Here is a 24,658-nt window from a genome sequence, read left to right as displayed (position 1 = left end):
GGCGGACTGGCAACTCATGGGGCCCCCGGGCAATAGGGGATCATGGGGCCCCTGTCTCCTTGCCCACACTCAAACCACACCCAAAAAAGCCTATGAAAGGTACCAGGGGCATCTCATGGGGCCCCCTACTGACCCTGGGCCCTTGGGCAATGCCCAAGTGCCTGAATGGTCAGTCCGCCCCTGGTGCAAAGTATGGTGCAGCTCTGCATAGAAACCAATCAGTTTTTTGGGGGGTTTTTAGTCAAATCTTAACTGAGCAAGGTGAAGTTGGAATCTGATTGGCTACCATGCACAGCTACACCAGATTTTGCACTCTCCAATTTTAGTAAATCAACCCCACTGTGTAGACTCTCGCTAGCTATAAAAATACAATTTGAGGCTGTTTTCCTCAATAGATGGCAAAAGCAAGCTTGCTGTCATAATAACCACAAAGCTGAAAGGCACCAAATGTGTGCTGATGAAATAGAGAGTCAAGCAGACTAGTCTCTGCGGAAAGGCCACACATAGGTGCCCATCAGAAAAAATATTGGATCAGCAGTATTCTGCTAGTCTTATTGTGCCAATAGATTTCAATAAATCTATATGGGCAGCACAGTGGCTAAATGGTTAGCACTTCCGCCTGGCAGTACTAGGGTCGTTGGTTTAAATCCCAGCCACGGCACCTCCTGCCTGGAGTTTACATGTTCTCCCTGTGCCTGCGTGGGTTTTCTCTGGGTACTCCGGTTTCCTCCCACACTCCAAAGACATGCTGGTAGGTTAATTGGATCCTGTCTAAATTGGCCCTTGTATATGAATGTAAGTTAGTGACCTTAGATTGTACACCCCTTGAGGGTTAGGGATTGATGGGAATGTACATATGTAATATGGGATATGTAAAGCGCTGCGTAAATTGACGGCACTATATATGTACCTGAAATAAATAAATAAGCATAGTGAGCAAAGTATTTTTTTAATGATATACATACTACAAGCTTTTTTATTCTACAAAATGTCAAAAAAAGTTGCCTACGGGCACTTCACTGGAATTTGTCTATTTTGAAACAAACTTTGGAACGTTACCAAACCTGATCACAGGAAATATAGGCGGAAGTAAAAATGTAAGGGTAGTGTAGGTGGATATGATCTTTAACCCTACGCTCCTACTTGTGCTATCTGTTATGTTATCTAATCTTCTGTGGACTCTCTCTGCATGCATGTGCAATATCATATGGCCAGTTCTTCTATATACTATATACATGACAATCACCTTTACTATGAAGGCAATCCCATTCTCTGTACATATTGCAATTGTATATGTCTCATGACTGGCATAGCTGCTACTATATATTCCAAACAAGATATGTTAAACAGGTTCAAATTTGCATAAATTAACTATATTCATTGTAATTTCAATTCTCATTCACATTCCTATCATCAAATAAATGTTAAATCTCAGATGAAATTTTGTTTTAAATCAAATGAACACATTTCAGGTGCATAAAAGCAAAAGATGTGTAAAGTCTTACAGGTTTTTTTCTTTGTAAAGCAGCCACAGCCCAAATAGAAAACCTGTTCCTTGCCAGCAAGTTGCAGAGAGGTATCCCAACTCTTTGTGTAGAAGCTGTGGCTGTCTGCAGAGGTATTACTGCTAAGAAAAATGTATAGATCTGCAAATAAAACTCATTCTACCTGCTGACTCACAGGAGGTGTGGAGGACCTATGCAAAGAGACCACAGCTTCACCACAGAATACAAAGATCATTCTCTGTAATATGTTGGCAGGCGATAGGCCTTTGTACTCAGGTTGTGGCTGTTTTCTTAAGAAAAACAAAATGTAAGGCTACATTTAGACATGCAGCTAACATTGCCATACCTTTGAAAAGTGATTATGGTGGACAACTTTTCAGAGACATTTGAAAGGCAGTAAGGGGGCTATATGACATAACATGTGTAGTACCATATATAACAAACAGAATATGTAGCATTCCATTTTTAGTTAAAGCTGAAGTTTAGTAAATTTTCTTTCTTTTTTTGCTCTACTGCACTAGGGCCATAACATACCCCTAATGGAGCTTGTCCTATGTCAAGCTGGCTGTCTGGGAGTCTGAAGATACTGTGTAAATCATATATATTCTGTCTCTTTGATCCCTGTAGTCTTAGTCTATGTGTGGACCTTCTTTTCTCTTACGGATTACAGGCCCACCTTGAGTCTTCCTCCATATTTGGAGTGCTCTGTTTCTATGGATAACAGCTATACAGTACCTACAGATTGATATATATATATATATATATATATATATATATATATATATGCATGCCACACACAACATATACCTTTGATTCATCATTCTACAGCTATTTTATTCTTTCTAGGATCTATCATTCTATTTATATAAGCATTATAGGAACTATTGTTACTTTGAGGGTACCACCACCATTCCTACATGATCATTACATCCTTTCTGTTTATATTGAACATGTTTATTATGAGTGAGTTTATACATATATTTATTTTTTAGGACGTATTTACATATTTTTTCACTAAAAGGATAATTTGGGTGGAGTTTTGCTTTTACTAGGTATACCTTGTTTTTAACCCGGGTTTCGTATCTTTATAATTTTGTAAAAAAAATAAGTTTGTGTAGAAGTTGGTTGCAATATATCCTTTTTTCATGTATTTGAACTTCTGTGGCAGCCCTACAAAGCAGATATTTGTATAGGAGTGGAGTGGTTTCTAGAAATATTCTCCCCACTGCCACTGTGTTCTCCCCACAGTGCTGAACTTCCAGCACTGTGGGAGTTAACATCAGTTACAGTGAGTGAGCAAGAGTTTGCCCTCCTCCTCCACTCACAGAACTTGTATTTTTTCCCAGAATGCAAAGCATTCTATGAATGGAGAAAGGGCAGATGCAGGACAGGCTCCGCCTCCTCCAATCACAGAACACTTTGCATTCTGGGAAAGAATAGTAAGCGCTCTATAGAAGGAGCTTGGCAAGCGATGCAACTCTTCAGTGCTCGCAACAATTTAACCCCAGCAGTTCGGATCTCCTGGCACTGTTAAGAATAAATTCAGTTGCTGCGAGGATCCTGCTGCAGTGGGAAAAGGATTTCTACACTATATAGCAGCAAGTCGGAAATCTTTCCTTACAGGTAAGTGTTGACTCTGGTTCTGCATAGTAAAAAAAAAACAAAAAAAAACATTTTAACTAAACTGCAGCTTTAAACTTGGTACAATAAAATAAATCCTATGTATTTTATTACTGTTAAAAACTCTGACTTCCAGGGATAATGTTTTTAAAAAGTGTACTATCCTCTAAAATTAGAGACGGGTAGGGACATATTTATAGAACAGTAAATATTTGATTTTATATTCCTTTGCTACATGTTTGCCACTGATTGCAGATTGCAACAAATGGAGATTTTATGAAACGTAGTCACCAAACGTATCCCATATGTGCTCAACTGATTGCACCACATTCACTGCCATTCAGTGATCTGAATTTCCTATTTTTTAAAGGAAAAAAATCCAGGTCTCAGTACCATTTACCGTATTCACAGTACAGCCAATAAGTTCACCATTTTCCATTGGTTAATTATTGATTTTATTAATGATTCACAATTAATCAGGCACATTAGCATAAATACAGCACCATTTACCTGGCATCTTGTGATTAGTGATCTGGATGTTGGCGTATGGCCAATAAATGCGAGAGAACCTTGTGTGCAGTGTTCTAAAAAAAATTGTTTGTGAAGGCCATATCAACTAATCAGATGAATCAGATTGTTTTTCACTTGAATAATGGAAAATAGTACTTGAGAGCTGACTAATTTCTATGGGCAAAAATAAAGTAATTTTCAAAAGCTTAAAGGCTAAGTTCATCTTTATAGAACAATTAATAAATGCACATATTTCTGCAGAAATGTTTTTGAAATGTGATAGCGGGTGCGGGGGAGAGGAACCCCACCCACCCCTTAAGTACTGCATGGAAGTGATTTCACACAGTAAATATGGAGTGGTAATAGGGAGATGACAGGTTGCTATGCACAACAAGACGATCAGTGATGTAACAATAGCCAAAGCAGCCCATGCGGCTGCTATGGGGGCCTGGGGTAGAAGGGGTCCCCATTAGGCAGGATGTTATAGTTAGACACGTTCTGAATCGAATTTCTGACAAATTTTTCAGTTATTCGGAGATTCAGTTGTATCAGAATTCCAAATTACAAAAATAATGAATTTAAACAAATCCAAAATAACGAAACGAAAATCAGCCAAAATTCTATTTGAAAACAAATTAAAATTTGAAAACAAATTTGAAAACAAAATCGAACAAACATTCAAAAATCAGGTACTCGAAATTGACAGGTACCCGCTCCCACTTCCTCTGCAATCACCTAGGCAATTGGAAGTTGTCCTCCCCCCTCCCCCCGTAGTCTTCTGGGACATGTGACCGATCAGAAAGCCCAGCACTACTCACATATGCGCAGTGAGCAGTGAAACCACAAGCTGTCACAGCCGGGTGCCCACACTGAAGATGCCGCCGCCAATGGGAACACATGGTGGCCAGTAAAATGGGCTGCAGGGGGGGGAAGCACACTGCTGGATCAAGGGACAGGTAAGTGTCCATTTTTTAAAAGTCAGCAGCTACAGTTTTTGTAGCTGCTGACGTTTTTTTTTTCAAACCTACACGAATATGGCCAGCTTAACTTTGTGAATTTTGTTGAAATGTTTTCAAATTGAATTTGAATACGAATTACCGAAATGAATCCCGAAAACGAATTTTCTGAATCCAACTACACAAAATTTGTTAGATTTCGAATTGAAACAAAACAATTTTTTTTGTTTTTCACATGTCTAGTTAAAGTGCTTTTATAAACTGTGAGTAGATAGGCTTTTATTGCAGAAGACATCAGCAATGTCTCTTTTGTAATAAGAAACCTACTTGCCTGCTCAGAGTCTTCTTTGCAATGTACACTGAGCTGCACAGGGTGACTGTACTCCTGTGCATGAGTGACACCATCCTGTGCCGACCAATGAAAACAGCCACAGCCTTTACCTGAAGAAGCCAGGCAGACAATGCTGGCACTACCTAGGAACATCAGACCATTAAAGGGAGGTAAGTATTCTGTAGTTTTGCTCTGCTTTAAAGCAGACCTTCACTCAAATGTGATATAAGGCTCATCCTCTTCCCAACCCTGCCTTGAACATTTGAGGTTTTTTTTTTTTTTGATCAGAGCAGATACCTACATTTCCTTAATTCTTGCCTAGGTGAAAATGATGTTGCTCATCTGCTACATCACACGTCATTGAGCGACACAATCTGGCACATGCACAGTGGAGAGCCGACTGTAATTCCTCAGGAAGTTATAGCCAGCTCCCAAATCCAGTGCAGCTGCAGGACACACAGTGCTGGACTCGAGGGACTGGGTAAGTAACTGGATTTTAAAAGTCAGCTGGTACAGTACACAAGGGGAAATACCTTCATAATGAGGGCGTTCTGGTTGTCACCAGGGTCTCCAGAACTAGCTTCCCATTTTATTATTTATATTTCCCTATACTACTGTTCTGGGGACAACCTAAAATGTTGGCATTTTCTTTCACTTTCACTCTTAGTGATAATGATTACCAGTAAAATTAGAGGGTCAGTCTCCCTAATAAGGACATAGACAGCAAAAAAAAACTGACAGATGCTCCAATCCCTCTCCACTCTATCCAAAACGAACACAAATTGCCTTCAGTTATATTTTATAGAAGAACTCCAGGAAAGAAACATTTTCCCATGCTGTGGGGTTGTGCCCGCACTGCATGGGTTAACTGCTCGTTTCTGGCTTGCCAAGATATACTCAACTAATCTGCCGATCCTCCCAGTACAAAACCGTCCATGCTGGTCCTGTCCTTCCATGGTCTTGTGGTTTTGTGCAGTGGACTGTTCCTGATGTCATCACACTCATAGGTGTCCATTTATGACACAGGGAATAGCTGCGATTCAGAGGATCGCAGCTATTCTCTGGTCATTTACAGTTTATGACACTCAGGAGATCAGCAGAGAACATCTTCAGCCCTTCACTGGAGATCTGTGTTCTCCCTCCAGATTCTCCAGCCCAGAGCTGGAGAATCGGAGGGACCGCAAACTAAGCAGCGATAATTTACCTCTGTTTAGTAAACTGATATTTTACTGTAATCTCACGAGATTATAGTAAAATCAGCCGTTTTCCAGTGTTTGTAGACTGTTCTCCAGCGTTTGTAGACCGTTCTCCCTTTGTTTGGAGAACTGATCTACACTGCTTCATAAAAGGCATTTACAGGAGAACTGTGTTCTCCGAGAATGCCGGAGAACTGAGCAGCGATCTATTACCGCTGGTTCATAAATGGACACCATAGACCAGCTCTGGAAGTGTGGATGGCAGGAACAGTCCACTACTGAAAATGGGGGAGTGCCATTTTCCGAAGGAGCGAAGGATCATATGAGTATAGGCTCTGTGTTCACCCCTAGACAAAACAAGAAGGTAACCCATGCAGTGGAGTACAGTTCTGCTTTAAAGCCAATCTCCAGGAAAATTAAAAATCTTCCTTTGTAGTGTAGCTGCCTTCTACACTGCAAGGGTTACATGCTCGTTTAGGTCTAGGGAATGGGAAAAACAGTTACATTTACCTGATCCCCCACTTTCCCTAGCAGATGCTCCAGTGGTGGACTGTCCCTTTGTGTCACCATGTCCAATGCTGGGCTATGAACCCTGCATCAGTCTTGATGACATCAGATTGTATCTGCTCCACTGGGGAGAAGGGGCTGCGCGGAATGGCTGCATTCACACTATGCATTTCATGAATGCATGCAAAACTGTGCAATTTTCCATGCGTTTATGAAGCGTGTGAAAATGCGTGTACTGATTGCTGTGTCATTTGTTGTTAAGTGACCACAAACACAACAAGCAGACATGCATTTTTTCACTTGGAAAAACAAGCAAGAAGTGTGGCAAACTGCACAAAGCTTGAAGCTCAGAAAGGTGCATGAATGTATGTAGGTGCATATGTGTGACTGGCATTGTGCCATAAATGGGACCTTAAAGTGCAGCGCAGCCTGTGGGTGTGGATGATCAGGTAAGTACCACTGCTTTTCCTGGTTCCACGCATTTAACCCTTGCAGTGCACTGGCAGCATTTTACTTTATCTGGAATTCAGTTTATAAAGCAGTAATAAACTCAAAAGCAAACATTTAATTTATTGCAACTTACCCATTCTTAGATGTGGTGGGTGCATTAGTGTTATCTCTCCTTTATTTTTACATAGTGATCTGGCCAGTAAGTCTGCTTTTCTTTTCAACAGAACAAGTTGTTCTGTGGATATAGCAGTCAGGTATCAAACTGGTGGCCCTCCAGCTTTTGCAGAACTACAAATCCCATGAGGCATTGCAAGACTGACAGTTATGAGCATGACTCCCACAGGCAGAGGCATGATGGGACTTGTAGTTCCACAACAGCTGGAGGGCCACCAGTTTGACACCCCTGTTAGAGGGTTCAGAAAAACCATTTATCACTGACAGGAGCGCTTACAATAATCAGCTTTTATTCATTTATTTAAAACCTTTGTCCCAAAACTGTAGCTGTTGCTGCTTAAGAAGTGCAAGCAGGAGTTTGGCTTTAATTTGCTAGTATCTAAATCTTCTAGTGCATCTAACACTCCACTTCCCGCAGACTGACCATGCTGCTGTCCAAGGTGCCCCCCATGGCATTAGAGTGTGCACCCCAAAGCTCAAACACACATGCCTGTGTGTATATAAATATTTAGATTGTACACCCTTGAGGGTTAGGGACTGATGTGAATGTACAATATATATGTAAAGTGCTGTGTAAATTGACGGCGCTATATAAGTACCTGTAATAAATAATAAATAAATATATATATATAGTGAAAAAAGTGCACATTTTACACTTTATTGCACTATATCATTTGAGGTTTTGTATCATTCACCTGTGCTAGCTGCTTTCACTATACAGCTATGTAAACTGAGGGCAGACATTTATTTGGGTTTAAATGCACATACACAAGGAGCCTGTCAATGGAGATCTTTCCCATCTCCCTGCTGGCGCAGTGAAAGAGAAGTGCATAAGAACATATTCTATAGCAAAGCCAGTCAGAGGGAGATCTTTTCCCATCTCCTTGCTGGCACACAGAGCAATAATGATAATGTGCAGGGGGTGATTGGGCTGTGCATACCCCCTTTGCATGCCTATGGTGCCCCCTGTGCTCCTTCATCCAGAGTGTAAGCACCCTAATACAGGAGATGTGTTAGTGGCCAGATCACCAGGTGAAAACAGAGGGGAAAAGCCTAAAAATAGAAAACAAATGCAGCCACCACATCCATTTTTTTGTGAATTTTCATTTCTTTGTTTTAATACTGCTTTAGGATCAATGACACCTCTTGTCACTGCCAGCTGATACAGAGTTAGCCAGACTAGCCCCATCTAATGCATAGTTTGCTATGGGGCCCCCATCTAATGCATAGTTTGCTATGGGGCCCCATGATTCATAGGTACGCCCCTGTAGTCAATGCTATATACTTTTTGGAAGCTGGCTAGTTGTTATTGGCAATCGAATAGCTGTGTATTGTTTTCGATCATTGCCTATGCGACTATAAAAGATGAGCTGTCATGTAATGCACTGGTGGGATGATAGGAAATGGTAGTGGGAATGAATGAACATAATCATCCCCAGCTCTCCAGGAAGTGTGTCCGATCGCAGTGTGCCAGCTTTTCTTTGGCTGGAGAAGTTGTTTAGCCCAGGCAGACGTGTCAGCGTAAAGCTGCTGTTTGTAACCTCTGGACTCAACAGGCGGCTGTCAGCCAAGCAGACGGGAAGTCCGCGCCTTGTATGGGCTCAGGAAGGGCCATGTATGGAGTGTCAGGAAGAGCCTTATATGGAGAAGGGGCGGGCCCTTTCCTGTCTGCAATCAACGACTGACATTTCCGTTGGCTGTTGGCTCGGGCTGAGTCGGATCAGATGACAGTAATTATTTTTACACTGGCGGGCTGGAGCACAGCTAGCAGGCGCTGACTTAGCCGTGTTTTGCTAAGAATTCGCGGGGATTAAGTGTGCACAAGGAGCCCAGAGAGGCTGCACAACCACGATACACCCTCTACTGCTGCATGCAAACCTGCGATCTGTCATCACATTTGTACAATGATCGGATCCTTACCGTGTGCTCTGCAGACAGGTGTATGGGACACTTCTGTGCTGTCACTCGGCCACCTGTCACATCTGAGCTGTCATTTAATAAATACTATCATAGCAAATATATTTTATAATATTGAATACTATATTATATGATTAATATATTATTTAAAATAATTCCAATATAATATATATTACTATTAATAATAATAAACAGGATTTATATAACACTAACAGTTTGTGCAGTGCTAATATAAATATATATATATATATATATATATATATATATATATATATATAAAACATAATTTTTAAATATATAATACATATTTGAATGTAATATATAATTAATATATTATTTTAATTATAAAAATATCTAATATAGTAAATATATATATAATTCTCTGTAATTATTCTTTTATTTCAGGTACTTATATAGTGCTGTCAATTTATGCAGTGCTTTACTTATATATATATATTGTACATTCACATCAGTTCCTATCCCACAAGGGGCGAACTTACATTCATACATACACATACTAGGGCCAATTTAGACAGGAGCCAATTAACCTACTAACCAGGAGCAGACTGACCATTTGGAAACTCAGGCACTGCCCGAGTCCCCGGGGTCAGTAGGGGGCCCCATGAGATGCCCCTGGTACCTTTTTCATAGGCTTTTTTGAGTTTGGGTAAGGACACAGGGGCCCCATGATCCCCTATTGCCCGGGGGCCCCATGAGTTGTCAGTCCGCCCCTGCTACCAGCATGTCTTTGGAGTGTGGGAGGAAACTAGGGTGCCCCAGCATGAAGCCCACGCAGGCACAGGGAGAGCATGCGAGTTCCAGGCAGGTGGTGCTGTGGTTGGGAATTGAACCAATGACCCTAGTACTGCCAGGCAGAAGTGCTAACCATATATATATATATATTTATATAATTTTGTTACAGGTACATATATAGTGCTGTCTATTTACTCAGCACTTCACATACATATATTGTATATTTACGTCAGTTTCTAACCCTCCAGGGACATACACATACTAGGGCCAATTTAGACAGCAGCTAGTTAACCTACCAGAATGTCTTTGGAGTGTGGAAGGGAACCGGAGTACCCGGAGGAAACACACACAAGCACAGGGAGAACATGCAAACTCCATATATACATATATATACAAAATGATGAACCATTTTTAAAAACAAATGTACATATTTTATATTATTATATAATTTATATGATATTATTTTAATTAATATATATATATATATGTGTGTAACATGACAATTTATAGATATAATATATAATAAATATTTTATATTATTATATAATTAATATATTATTAATTATATATTATTACACAATTATTAATATATTATTTTGATGTATTTCATATATATATATATATATATATATATATATATATATATATATATATATTTATACAGTTTATAATAATAAATATTAAATAAACTGTATATAGCTGAGTTGTAATCTGAATTGCAAAGAGGAAGAGTTACCATACACGTGATTGAAGCTTCCTAAAAAAGGTCATGTAGGTGTAGGTCTCTGACATAAGAAGGGGAGCTGTCAGCAATGTCATACCTAGAATTCTTTGCCCTTTGGAATGAGGCTCACATTAACCCTTGTAGTTGTATTGTCAGGCTGTGACTAGTTGCTAGGAGTCTGATGACAGCCTCTGCAATGGATGTTGCCAGCCTCTCTTGCATTTAGATGTGAATGCTTTGTGTGTATTAGCAGTCATCTCTACTATGTACTTAGATTAGAGTTAAGTTAGAAGAAACATTGCACTTTCATAGGATGAAGACACACAGGCGATTTTTTTTGGCAGCAATTACACCCACCACCCTATTTTGGTACAGCGATTAATCGCCAAGAAAATCATAATGATTTTGTATGGGTCACTAACAGTACATTTTTTAAGCAATCTGTCACTCAGCGATCACGATTCATTAGCTTTTCTATGAAATGTTGCAGCAATCGCTATGCTTAGCTATAAATCGCTTGTAGCAGAGCAAAACTCAATGCTATAGTAAATCTTCAGCGATGATCAAATCGCTAGGTACAGATCGTTATTAATCACTGGCATTAAAGATCTGTAGCAGCAATTAATCTCTGCAAAAAAAAAATCATCAGCCATACTCCGTTACTGCAATTACTTTGATTATTTATATAGCAGGAGCTGGGAATGGATGCCCTTTGTCAAACGACTCAATAACTGACTCTGTGTATTTATCACTGGCTGCATTTCTAAACCGGGAAAAAAAAATCAGGGTGGGGACAAGTGTTCCAAGCCAATATGGAAAGTCCCTCATGCATTGTAGTAGTCCTCATTTCTCATAGTGATTACTGTAGGACTAAAACACAGTAATAACCATTCCCCAAGCAGAGATGAAGTCTAAAAGACGGCTTCCTGCCAATTGTCTTTGGGGAAATACTACCTTCCTAATCTCTTACTACATTAAATCTAAGAACAAAAAAAGGCTACTTGTGTTAGTAATGACTTTTAAAAAATACTGCTAACATACTTATATGGACTCTTTATATAGTGTTGCTTGAAAGTTTCCATACCCTTGGAGAATCAGTAATATACAGTATGTACCATTTTTAAAGAAAACATGAGTGAGCAGGCAAAACACATTTCTTTTATTTCTTAAGGGATTCATATTCAACTGTAGCAGAATGGCACAATCATAAAACAAACATGTCAACAAGTAAACAAATGAAATGACCCCTGTTCAAAAGTCTGCTTACCCTTAATTCTTAATACTGTGTATTGCCCTCTTTAGCATCAGTGACAACATTCAGACTTTTGTAATAGTTGTCTATGAGACCCTGAATTCTTGTAGGTGGTATAGCTGCCCATTTGTCTTTTAGCAAAATACCTCCAGGTCATGCAAAGTCTGTGGTTGCATGATCCGCATGGTTGAGATCTGCCCAGAGTGGCTCAATGGTGTTAAGGTCAGGAGACTGTGATGGCCACTCCAGAACCTTCACCTTTTTCTAGCATAACAACTAGAGGGTCAACTTGAACTTGTGCTTAGGGTCGTTGTCATGCTGGAAAGACCAAGAGTGTCCCATGCACAGCTATTGTGCAGAAGAATGCAAATCGTCTGCCAGTATTTTCTGATAACATGCTGCATTCATCTTGCCATCGATTTTCACAAGATTCCCCATGCCGTTAGAGCTCACACATCCCCAAAAACATCAGTGAGCCACCACCATGCTTCACAGTGGGAGTGGTATTCTTGTCGCTATAGGCCTTGTTGACTCCTCTCCAAACATAGTGCTTATGGTGGTGACCATTAAACTCTATTTTGGTCTCATCACTCCCGATTATAGTGGCTGTGGGGCATGTCTAATTGTTGTCGGACATATTGTAACCAGGCTTTTTTGTGGCATTGGCGCTGTAAAGGCTTCTTTCTAGCAAGTCGACCATGCAGCTCATTTTTGTTCAAGTATTATAGTATTGTGCTCCTTGAAACAACCACACTGTCTTTTTCCAGAGCAGCCTGTATTTCTCCAGAGGTTACCTGTGTGCTTTTCCTTGTATCCCAAACAATTCGTCTGGCAGTTGTGGCTGCAATCTTTCTTGGTCTACCTGACCCTGGCTTGATATCAAGAGATTCCTGAATTTTCCACTTCTTAATAAGTGATCAAACAGTACTGACTAGCATATTCTAGGCTTTGAATATATTTTTATATCTTTTTCCATCTTTATAAAGTTCCATTACCTTGTTAGACATGTCTTTTGACAGTTCTTTTCTGCTCCCCATGGCTCAGTATCTTAGCTTGCTCAGTGCATCCACATGAGAGCTAACAAAGTTATTGACTATTTATACACTGACACTAATTGCACACAGATATTGGAAATTAACCTTTAATTGCCATTTTAACCTGTGTGTCACCTTGTGTGTTTGTTCCAAGGTCAAACATTCCAAGGTATGTGATCAGGGTGATTTCTGTTATCATTATGATTTAAAAAGGTGCAAAACAACTATGTGATAATAAATGATCCTATGATCACTATCCTTAAATAAAATAATTTTTGGCATGATCAGTCATATTTTCAATACCAATGACAACATTTCATGATTTTTGCTATGGTATGCAATCTCTTGAGCACAACTGTATTAACTGCCCATAATCCTTTGTCAAGCAAATGTCTGGCTAGGATAGGTGTCGTAGACATGAGAGCCAGTCAGGCTGCACTATATTAGACAGCATTGTGATCCTAATGTTTTAAAGCAACTTTTAATTGACACAAGTGACTATGCCAATTTAAAGTTGAACTCCAGGCACAAGAACTTTCACTTAAATATATTCCTGAATAGCCATAAAGTATATTAATCCACTTTGTGCGCACCAAATGTCTTTGCAAACTCAAGTATTACCTTGTAAATGTAGCTGTGACATCATGGCTGTGGTGTATATAGGCTGTGCAGAAAGCAAAGCTGTGGGAGGGACCCATCAGGCACCACACACCACAGGCTGCCTGCAGGAAACCACAGGAGGGGGAGGAGACAAGACCAGTCACTCTGCACAAGGAGAGAGCGTTGCACTGACTGGTCTTTATTACAGGAAGTTCCCGCAAAGAGGTAAGTTTGTTTTGTTCAGCTAAAGCCAACTGTTGTTTTTGTTGAAGTAGCCTGTCAGAAAATTGTTGACCATACAGCATCTGCATCCAGTCAGATGCAGGAACGCTTCTGGTATTCTGACAGCTGCTGCAGTCGGCTGTCAGGAAACATTAGCGGAGGTGGGGATGGGATTCATCCAGGGGCGGACTGACAACTCATGGGGCCCCCGGGCAATAGGGGATCATGGGGCCCCCGTGTCCTTGCCCAAACTAAAAAAAGCCTATGAAAAAGGTACCAGGGGCATCTCATGGGGCCCCCTACTGACCACGACCCTCGGGCAGTGCCCAAGTTTCCAAATGGTCAGTCCGCCCCTGGATTCATCTCTTTGCACTATTATGGTGGCCATATTTCTTTGATAAATGATCATTTTGTTTTCTGATCATTCCCTTCTTATAGCAATAATCAATCTATAGTCGGTAATCCATTTGATCGATATGCCACACACAAGGAAGTAGAGCTCGATTGTTGGTTAAGATACAGTTGTAGTTTACTATGGCAAATTATCGATGGCATCCCTGTTTTCATCTCACAATTGTATTCATGAACAAAGCATCTTAGTGCTGCCAGTTGATGCAAAATGATTGATAATTTTCTGCCTTGGCTGATTGACTCAGTCTGATCAAATTCAATCAAAATAGAGTCTAAAACATTGGAAAGGGAAGTTACTGCTATTAATTGTTTTCTTATTTCATCGAACTGTTCACATAAAAACATCAAAGCATACCCAAAGTTTCTGGAACTGCGGTACACAACTGGATCAATCTTTCAATTCGGCTACATTACAGCCCTTCCTTTAATCACTACATATTATTATTATACAGTATTTATAAAGCGCCAATAGTTCACTCAGCGCTGTACATTACAAAGGGGGACAGAACATGTGACAGAACAACAACAATACAATGCAAAACATGAGGGGATCGAGGGCCCTGCTCTTTCGAGCTTAAAATCTAGGAGGGAGGGGATGGTGGCACAGGAGGAGATAGCTGTGGGGGATGGAGTGGTAGGAAGAGTGGTGGAGGTCGGCAAGTTAGCAGGGGGTGGGGTAGGCTTCCCTGAAGAGATGGGTTTTCAGGGTGCGCCTAAAGGAGAGGAGAGTAGGTGATAATCTGATGGGTTGGGACAGGGAGTTCCAGAGGATGGGTGACACCCTGGAGAAGTCCTGGAGGCAGGCATGGGAGGAGGAGACCAGGGAACTAGAGAGAAGGAGGTCTTGTGAGGAGCGGAGTGTGCGTGCTGGGCGGTACTTGGATATTAGGTCAGTGATGTAGTTCGGGGCAGTGTGGTGGATGGCTTTGTACGTCAGTGTTAGGATTTTGAATTTGATCCGTTGCGCAATCGGAAGCCAGTGGAGGGATTGGCAGAGGGGGGTGGCGGAGATGGAGCTGTTGGAAAGGTGAATGAGTCTGGCAGCCATGTTCAGGATTGACTGAAGCGGGGATAGCCAGCGGTGAGGTAGGTCAGTGAGGAGGGAGTTGCAGTAGTCGAGTCGTGATATGATGAGGGAGTGGATGAGCTGTTTAGTGGTTTCTGGAGTAAGGAACGCTCGGATTTTGGCGATGTTGCGGAGGTGGAGTCTGCATGAGCTTGTTAAAGATTGGACTTGGGGCTGGAAGGATAGGTTGGAGTCCAGAATGACACCAAGTACCCTGCGGGGCGGGTTTGATGGTGGCATTGTTGGATGTGATGGAGAAGTCAATGGGGGGTGGTGTCCGGGCTGGGGGGAAGTCCTGGGCTTTTTATTTGCCACTTTGGGTAGTTTGGTTGACCTCTTTGTCTGGTACCCCTCCTCTATTCCCACCTTTCTCTCTTCTTATTTCTCTTAAAAAAAGAAACATCTCCCCTGGGACTTCGTGCAGCTAAAAAGGTGATAACTAACTACAGGAAATATGAATAAAACATTAAATGTTATTGTACAAAAATTGCAAAGTATTTTTAGTAAAAACTCTGGTCCCTATACATGCAAATATAACACCTTTTGACAGCTTGCAAATCCAGCATTGATGTATGTCAAACAGTATTCTTAAACCACAAAACATCCAACGCGTTTCGATTATCAAAGAATCTTCATCAGGGAATAGTGGTGAAATGCCTAAGCAAGTAAACAAAGAGATGTATAGAAGTGTATAGAAAGGACATTTGAAACAAAACATTCATGTCGTAACTAAAAATTTGTGTCACTCACATAAATAACCAGAGTAAATAAGACAAAATGTCTTGTGCTTTTTTTTTCCTATTTTTAATCTCCATTTTCTTCCTTTGCTTTTCCTCTCTTTTCAGCTGACTCCTCATTTCTGCCCAGCGCTTTCCATCTCTATGCAGGTAATAGCAACTGACCACAAAGGGCCCTTGAATTATCTAGAGAGAGAAAAAACAAGTGGCGCACACACCTAGTGCATTATCCAAGGTTTATTGAAAGGTATAAAAGATAAAAACATACTCACAGACGAAGCATGTATCTAAAAAGAATTTGCATAATGACAATGGCCACAACGGCAAGCAAGGTGTTCCAACTGTCAGTGCGGTCAAATGGCTGACGCGTTTCTCTATGTAGTGGCTGATCTCCCCGTCTGAGGAGGGCTGCAACCCTGAAGCATTTCCTTTGGTTGTCGCTGTCCTGGTTCCCTTGGCTTCCCTTTTGACTGTGCATATCCTGAGGCGCTGGAGAGTACATACGATATCCGGTTCGCTTGAATTATCTATTATATCCTTTGTCTGGATCTTCAAATGATGAACAACATTCAGATTCTATTTTTCCCTCGGACTGAGGCTGTCAGGTGGTGTCCTGGGCTCGATATGTCTGTGAGCTCGTGATGCTCAGTTTTGAGATTGCTGACATTTTGTTCTATATATATCTAATGATATACCTGCCTCCTATGATCTTGATGCTGACCATTTTTGTGTACCGAAGAGCCATAATAACAAATAAACTTTCTTCTTAAAAAAAAACAAAAACTTTAAAGCATGTGTGGCTACCTTTAGCGTGGGTGCAGGAATCTATATTTATTTGTATTTATTACAGGTACTTATATAGCGCAGTCAATTTACGCAGCGCTTTACATATATATTGTACATTCACATCAGTCCCTAACCCTCAAGGGGGGTACAATCTAAGGTCGCTAACTTACATTCATACATACACATACTAGGGACAATTTAGATAGGAGCCAATTAACCTACCAGCATGTCTTTGGAGTGAGGGAGGAAACTGGAGTACCCGGAGGAAACCCACGCAGGCATAGGGAGAACATGTAGAAAACTATATGTGTATGGCCAGGTTTACACAGTACCTGGTGTACTATGCAAAGCATCAAAGGACAATGCATTTCCAAGCCTCTTTTCCTCAGAATGGTACTTAGAAAAATGTGACAGTTTTGTGTAAATTTTGAGAATTTCTTTACAGAGTCACAGTGCAGTGTCCAGTCTGATCCCAGATATGTCTTTGCCCTTGAAGGACCACAGATGTTATCTATAAAGCTTTACGGCACACCAGTATTTAAAATCCACAGGTATTATGTGAAAAGCAGAAGGTGAGAGTTGTTTTCAGAATGCATTTTCACTGGTTATTGTTTTATTTTTCATATGGATTGCACTCATCTACATTACAGAAACCTTTCTCGCTGATTGCAGATTGCACCCTTCACGGTTATCTAGAATTAGTTTTTGGACTCTGCTTAGTACAGCTCACAGTACAATATACAGAAGTGTGATACCAAACATGCAGGCGCACTAACGTCACCACCCCACCTCTCCACCTTGTCCAATCGGAAAATGCTTTACATTCATTCCGAAAATACAAACCATTCTCTGAATGGTGCCTGTGCTGAGTAGCAGAACTCCTGTGTTCAGAATGCAGCAGGGCAGCTGCTCTGCATGGGACCTGGAAGCAAGTGAAGATCACTGGAGTAGCTGTGTCTTCTTCAGTGATTTCCAGCTTCCATTGGCGATGTATGGTGTATACATAGTTACTTTTGTCCAAAATGGACCAATGTATCTGTATAAAATATTCATACCTGGAATTCCTCTTTAAATATGATCTTCTAAATATCAGTAAACTATGAAAAAGTGGAGATGTCTCCAACCAGAAAACATCAATGGAAGACTTGAATGAAAAAAAAGGTAAAATATTATTACATATCAATTATAAAATGTGACTATATGTATTCTGATAAGTCTGTAGTTACTAAGCATTTGTAAATTAGAATAAATCCTAGGGAAGTTTATCATAGCCATCAAAATTATTTTTCTCTACTTTTACCAGTGGTGGCAGCTCAGAACTCGTTTTTAAGGGCTTTCTGGCATTGATTTACTAAAGGCAAATAGTCTGCGCATTGAAAGTGCAGTTACTCTAGATTTGAGGGGAAGCTATGCTGATTTCTATCATCCAATCATGTGATTGGGTATTCTTTGCAAGTGATACTTTACCTCATTCACTAAGCTCTCGAACAGCATATTTGCCTTTAGTAAATCAACCCCTATGTATTTTGAAAAGCCTGTAGTTATAAGACATTTGTAAATTAAAAGAAGGCCTAGTGAAGAATATTATAGTCATCAGCTACGGGGAAAGGTTAGAGGAAATTAATTTATTCTCTCTTGAGAAGAGGAGATTAAGGGGGGATATGATCAACATGTATAAATACATCAGTGGTTCATATAGTGAACTCGGTGTAGAGCTATTCACCCTGAGGTCATCACAGAGGACAAGGGGGCACTCTTTACGTCTGGAGGGAAAGAAATGTAATCTCCAAACACGGAAAGGTTTCTTGACAGTAAGAGCTGTGAAAATGTGGAATGGACTCCCTGAAGAGTTGGTTCTGGCCAGCTCAGTGGGTTGCTTTAATAAAGGCCTGGATTCTTTCTTGGATACACAGAATATAACTGGTTACTAACATTTATAGGTAAAGCTGATCCAGGGAATATCCGATTGCCTCTCAGGGGATCAGGAATTAATTTTTTCCCCTGCAGGAGGAAATTGGACCATGCTTTGCTGGGTTTTTTTGCCTTCCTCTGGATCAACTGTGGGTGTAGGATTATAACTTTTTTTTTTTTTATGGTTGAACTGAATGGACTTTTGTCTTTTTTCAGCCAGACTAACTATGTAACTATTATCATTTTTCATCTACTATTATCAGTGAGGTTTGATGGCACCTCATAATTCACTTTCAGATGGACGATTCTGAAGAAGCTTCAGAAGGCAACTTTAATAGGTCCCCTGTATAAAATACCCAGCCTGTACAACCCATAAAAACTCTCACTTCTGACATTTGTCTTTGCAGTTCTGTCCTTTAGATTATTCTGCATAGTTCTGGCCATAGGTGAAGTGAGGAATGAAGCTTGACTGGTACATTAAAAAACCATGTCTGAACGCTCAGCTCATGTTTTCTTGTCACACTTGTCACAGACCAGTACGAGGTCTACAGATCTGTTCCATGCTGATCCCCTGTTACCATTCTTCTTTCCCAAATGCAGAATCTCCCAGGGGTCATGGGTCATTTTCATATCTCAAGGTACCAAACATTATTTTTATTAATTTAAGCTCAGCACCTAAAGAATAAAGGTTAAGTTGGAAGTAATTGTTTGAAGAACTAAAAAGAAGCATTGCCATGACTTACTCATAGAATTAATACAGGAACAGTTTTAAAATTTCCCTGGGAGCCTTTATTTGGATTGATTTCATTGTAAATGATCCAGGTGAGCCTGTACTTGTCCTTGCAGTACATACATGTATCACTAAAACTATGATAGGAAATTACCTTCTCTCTTTTTTTTCTGTTCTTTTCTTGATGGCAAATTAAACTGACATACTTTAAGATCAATCTGGTAAAGCCGTCACATGTGACAACCTAGCCTATCAAGTCATGCCTTGTTATCCAGAACGACTGCTTAATCACTTGTCTACAATGAAACAAAGCTTGATGAATCCACCCCATAAAATAACACAGCAAGGTACTGTACGAGCTTGCTTTGTTCTGGCAACTTGATGAACATGTTTACTAAATCATATAAACAAGAGCAGCCTTAGCCTCCATCATTCCAATACTGGCCAACATTCATAGGATAGGGTAAGACTTTTCTAAAGGTACATGTAGTCTCTTGTTTGTATTCTCCTACTTCCAAGATTTGCTCCATCATGGAGATGTTCCCTGTCAAACTCTGTATCGACATACCTGTTGCGGTTGTACACTTCTTTCTAAGTATATCTAAAGCCAATACTTGTTTTTTTGTATAATATATTGTTAAAACCTTTGTTAGGTTTTTTGCCGTGTGTGTTCCATTTGGGGGATTTCCCTTCACTTCCTGTCCTAGACAAAACAGAATTAGAGCAAATTTCTCCAAAATTAGGGAAATCCTGTTGTCAACACAACAGGTGGAACAACACTGGAGGATTTCCCCTCTGCTCCTGTGCTCCTGACAACTAAAAATGTTGGATTTTCCCTCACTTTTAGTCCCAGTGAAAAATAAGGTGAATCTCTCAGAAGGGACACAGACAGCAATAAAAACGTGCCTAACCTTTCGACACTCTACCCAAATGAAAAAGTTTTGGCTTACACTTTAAAGAGGAACTTCATCCCCTTACTGTAATTTTTCATTATCCTACCCTACTTTTTTATGTTGGGTTGTCTGTAATAAGTATATTCACACCTAGTAAATCCACTGGGAGCTGTCTGTCCTTTCTGAGTTCATGCAGCTGATGACATGCTACTAGGTCTTTACATCTCCAGTGCTGTATGTCTCAGCTGATGCCTCCTGGGATATCTGACAGAGATTTCTCAGGAGGCTGAAGAATCAAGCTGATGTCATTTTCATCTAGGGGCTAATGGAGGGAGGGGTGGGGCAGACTATAAATACAAAAAAGGTAAATACAAACAACAAAAAAAGGTGTCGCTTTTTAGGATTATAGAGGAATACAATTAGGCAAAGGGGTAGTTTGGTGTGAAGATTCACTTTAATGACATCCTGACATTATCCAGATTACATCTGAGCAGAGACAGTTCTTAAAGTGACACTAAACATTATTCTTACTCTCCAAAAATAATCCATACACTTCTACTACTAAAGGACCCTGTAATCTATTTTTCATGAAATCATTTCTTTGCAAGCTCATACAACCTCTCCTTTTACCCTCTCACGTCTGTTTGTTTGCAAAGAGCAGTGCACGTTAGTTGTGGTCAAACACACTCATCCCGCTGTTCATAGTCTGAGCAAGCGTGGGTGGCTACGTTCCTACATACAGTATGACCATGGAGAATGAACGTAGTCACCATCTAACAGGAAGTCAGATCACCGAAGCAAAAATGCGGAGATTTGGAGAAGGCTGAGAGCAATAGAAGGTACTTTGAATTAAAAATATATACTTGTCACTTGAATCCTCCCCTACTTCTAACACCTAGGTCCCCCCCCCCCATTAGGCCCCCCCCCCCCATGGCCCCATGAGTTCTCACTTAAAGTGTAACTTCACCTGAAAGGGGGAATTCTCCTTTATGCCCCCCACTTCTATTTTTGGCACTTTTTGGACGGGGGGCGGTTCCCTGGTTTTGACAGATACCTGCTCCCACTTCCGGTTGGATCGCCGCAATGATCCACCAGAAGTTCTCCTCCTCCCCCTACCTGCAACCTACTGTGATATGTCACAGGACCCAGAAGGCTGCAAGACCATTCACACAGCACAGTGTGGCTCGTGCATGCACAGTGGGCAGTTGCCTGTAAAGTTGCAAGGAATCACGGCCAGCTGCCCACAGTAAACATGCTGTGGATTAGAAGACCAGCAAAGAACCAGTTCAGGTGAGGATGGTGCTGGACCCCTGGACAGGTGAGTATACAGTATTTGTAGCTGCTGACCTTTATTTTTTTTCAAACAGGGCAAAGAACAGCTTTAATATCCCATGAATATACTGATGAGGCTGATTCCACATGGGACTCCTGCACAGTAGTATGAAGTACATAGGCAACATCTTCACTCAAGGATTGTAGTACCAATAGCTTACATACAAGCAGGAGCTATACATAAAGATAAGCATTACAAAGTATATTTTTATAGACAGGTATCTCATTTCAAATTCTGTTCTAGCTTTGGGTTAAACTCCAGTACTCTTTTTATAAGAATAACAAGCGTTAAAAGTCTCACTGCTAATGAAAATAACAGATGTCGAAAAACAATGCTTAAAAATACATCATTTTTAAAACCCGTCACTTAACATAACTCTCTTCTCTTCTTCAGATGAGTCACTGGCATGTGCAAAAAGAAACAGAGCACGTCTGAATAGCTACAGAAGAGTCTGCGTATATGGTCACAGATAACAGGCATGCTGATTGTCTTATTAATATTACTCTCGTTTGACTAACCTAACCCCTGTGATCAATAGCAAATAATTACAGTTTATCTTTATTACCAAAGAAAAATGTATTTGTTCTACAATTAGCAGTGATCTGTTATATAGGATGACGCAAAGAAATTCATTTCAACACCATCACTGCACTAGAAAAATAGAAAACGTAATTCTGCAGACAAGTCCCACTTGGAGTAAAGCAGTTAAAATGTATTTGTTGTTCTTTTGTCATGTAACATTTGGCAGAAAAGTCATGTTGCTCACTAGTTTTCTGACCTTGGGTGAAAGGACGAGCTGTGTCCACAGTACATGTAGAAAACCTGATGTCACTGATTGGCTTTTTTTGTTGCCAAATATTGTGATGAAATAGAGCTTTAACCGCTTCCCGACCACCCTATAGCAGAAATAATGCTACAGGGTGGCAGGGCTGCGCAAAATCACGTATATGTATGTGATTTTGCATCTCTGGGTAGTGGGCGCACGTGCGCCCACCCTCACCACCATTGGCGGCTACAGATGTTGATCACCGGATCCCAGCTGGAGATTCCCCACCGACACCCATTGATCGCTGAGTATCACTGACAGGGGAGAGACCTCTGTGTAAACAGCACAGGTCTCTCTCCTGCCAGCAGTAACATACTGCTGTGTTTCTCTGCACAGCAGAGAAATACAGAGCTGCATGTTTCCCTAGTAAAACACACACAGCACACAGTTAACCCTTTGATCTCTCTCCTGCCAGCAGTAACATACTGCTGTGTTTCTCTGCACAGCAGAGAAATACAGAGCTGCATGTTTCCCTAGTAAAACACACACAGCACACAGTGAACCCTTTGATCGCCCCATATGTTAACTCCTTCCTGCCCAGTGTCATTATTACAGTGTCAGTGCCAGGGGCGGACTGACAACTCACGGGGCCCACGGGCAATAGGGGATCATGAGGCCCCTGTGTCCTCGCACACACTCAAACCACACCCAAAAAAGCCTATGAAAGGTACCAGGGACATCTCATGGGACCCCCTACTGACCCCGGGCCCTCCAGCAGTGCCCGAGTACCCAAATGGTCAGTCCGCCCCTGGTCAGTGCTTTTCATTAGCACTGATCACTGTATTAGTGTCATTGGGAAGTCAGTGGCAGTTAGTCAGTTCCCCCCAGTGTCATAATGCCCACCGCAGTCCTGATTGCCACCATTACTAGTATAAAAAAAAAACAAATTTCAGTATATATACCGCAATTTGTAGATGCTATAACTTTCACATAAATCAATTAATTTACACGTATTGGGTTTTTAGGTAGCAAAGACATGTAGCAGAATATATTTTGGCCTAAATTTATGATGAAATTTGATTTTTAAAATTTTTTTACTGGATATGTATTATAGCAAAAAGTCAAAAATATTGTTTTTTTTTTTTCAAAATTGTTGGTCATTTTTTGTTTATAGCGCAAAAAATAAAAAACGCGATCAAATACCACCAAAAGAAAGCTCCATTTGTTGGAAAAAAAAGGACATAAATTTTATATGGGTGCAGCATTGCATGACCACGCAATTGTCAGTTAAAATAAAGCAGTGCCGTATCGCAAAAAATGGCCTGGTCAGGAAGGGGGGTAAATCCTGTGGAGGGCAAGTGTTTAAACAAGAATGTCATAGAACATCAGTTGAAATCAATCAATGAATTGCTTATGCTGTTCAAGAATAACAACCATAGCAAATCATACCTGTACTATACAGTCCAGCAGCACAGAAGCCCTGTACAGTCTGGCTGCATTGTGACTCATCCATGCAGATACAGATTGTCACAAATTATTTCGGATAAAGCGACTGTATACAGTTAAAGCTGTACAGTGGTCAGAGTGGTATAAAAGCAAATAAATATTTGTTATTCCTATTGGTTTTGCTATTATGGCATGTTTATTTGTAATAGGTTTTCTTTAAAAGACACCTGTACTGGGAGAAATATAGAAGCTGGCAGGATCCAAGATAGGAGACAGCTAAGGACTGGTAAGCCACAATATATTACATTTTTGTTCTTGGATTTAGCCAGGGCTTTATTTTTCAGAGAATAGGTGTAGGTACTCACACCTCCATTATCAACCACCATTGGGGTAGAGAAGCAAAGCAGACAGTGTGGACAGGGCTCCGAACTGCACATCACACGGTCTGCAGGGCTCAGGAGTATGTATTGTGCAAAGCTTAGGAGTGCATATCAGGCTCGGCTTAGGGGTGCATATTGTGCAAGGCTCAGGAGTGCGTATCACGCAGGGCACAGGGGTGTGTATCACACAGGGCATGAGACATAGGGGTGTGTATCACAGAGGGTGCAGGGAATAGGGATGTCTATCACACAGAGCGCAGGGCTCAAGAGTATGTGTTGTGCATGGCTCAGGATGCAGGGCCCAGGGGTTCATGCTGTGCAGGGATGAGGAGTGTGTATAGCACAGGGGTGTGTATTGCACAGGGTGTAGGGCATATAGGTGTGTATTGTGCAGAGCTCAGGAGTATGTATTGTGCAAGGCTCTGGAGTGCATATCATGCAGGGCCCA

This window comes from Staurois parvus, unplaced genomic scaffold, assembly GCF_062004578.1.
Source record: "Staurois parvus isolate SC_StPar_1 unplaced genomic scaffold, SC_StPar_1.0 ptg000025l, whole genome shotgun sequence".
Taxonomy (NCBI): domain Eukaryota; kingdom Metazoa; phylum Chordata; class Amphibia; order Anura; family Ranidae; genus Staurois; species Staurois parvus.
The sequence above is the reverse complement of the archived record's forward strand: the minus strand, read 5'-3'. Positions refer to the sequence as shown.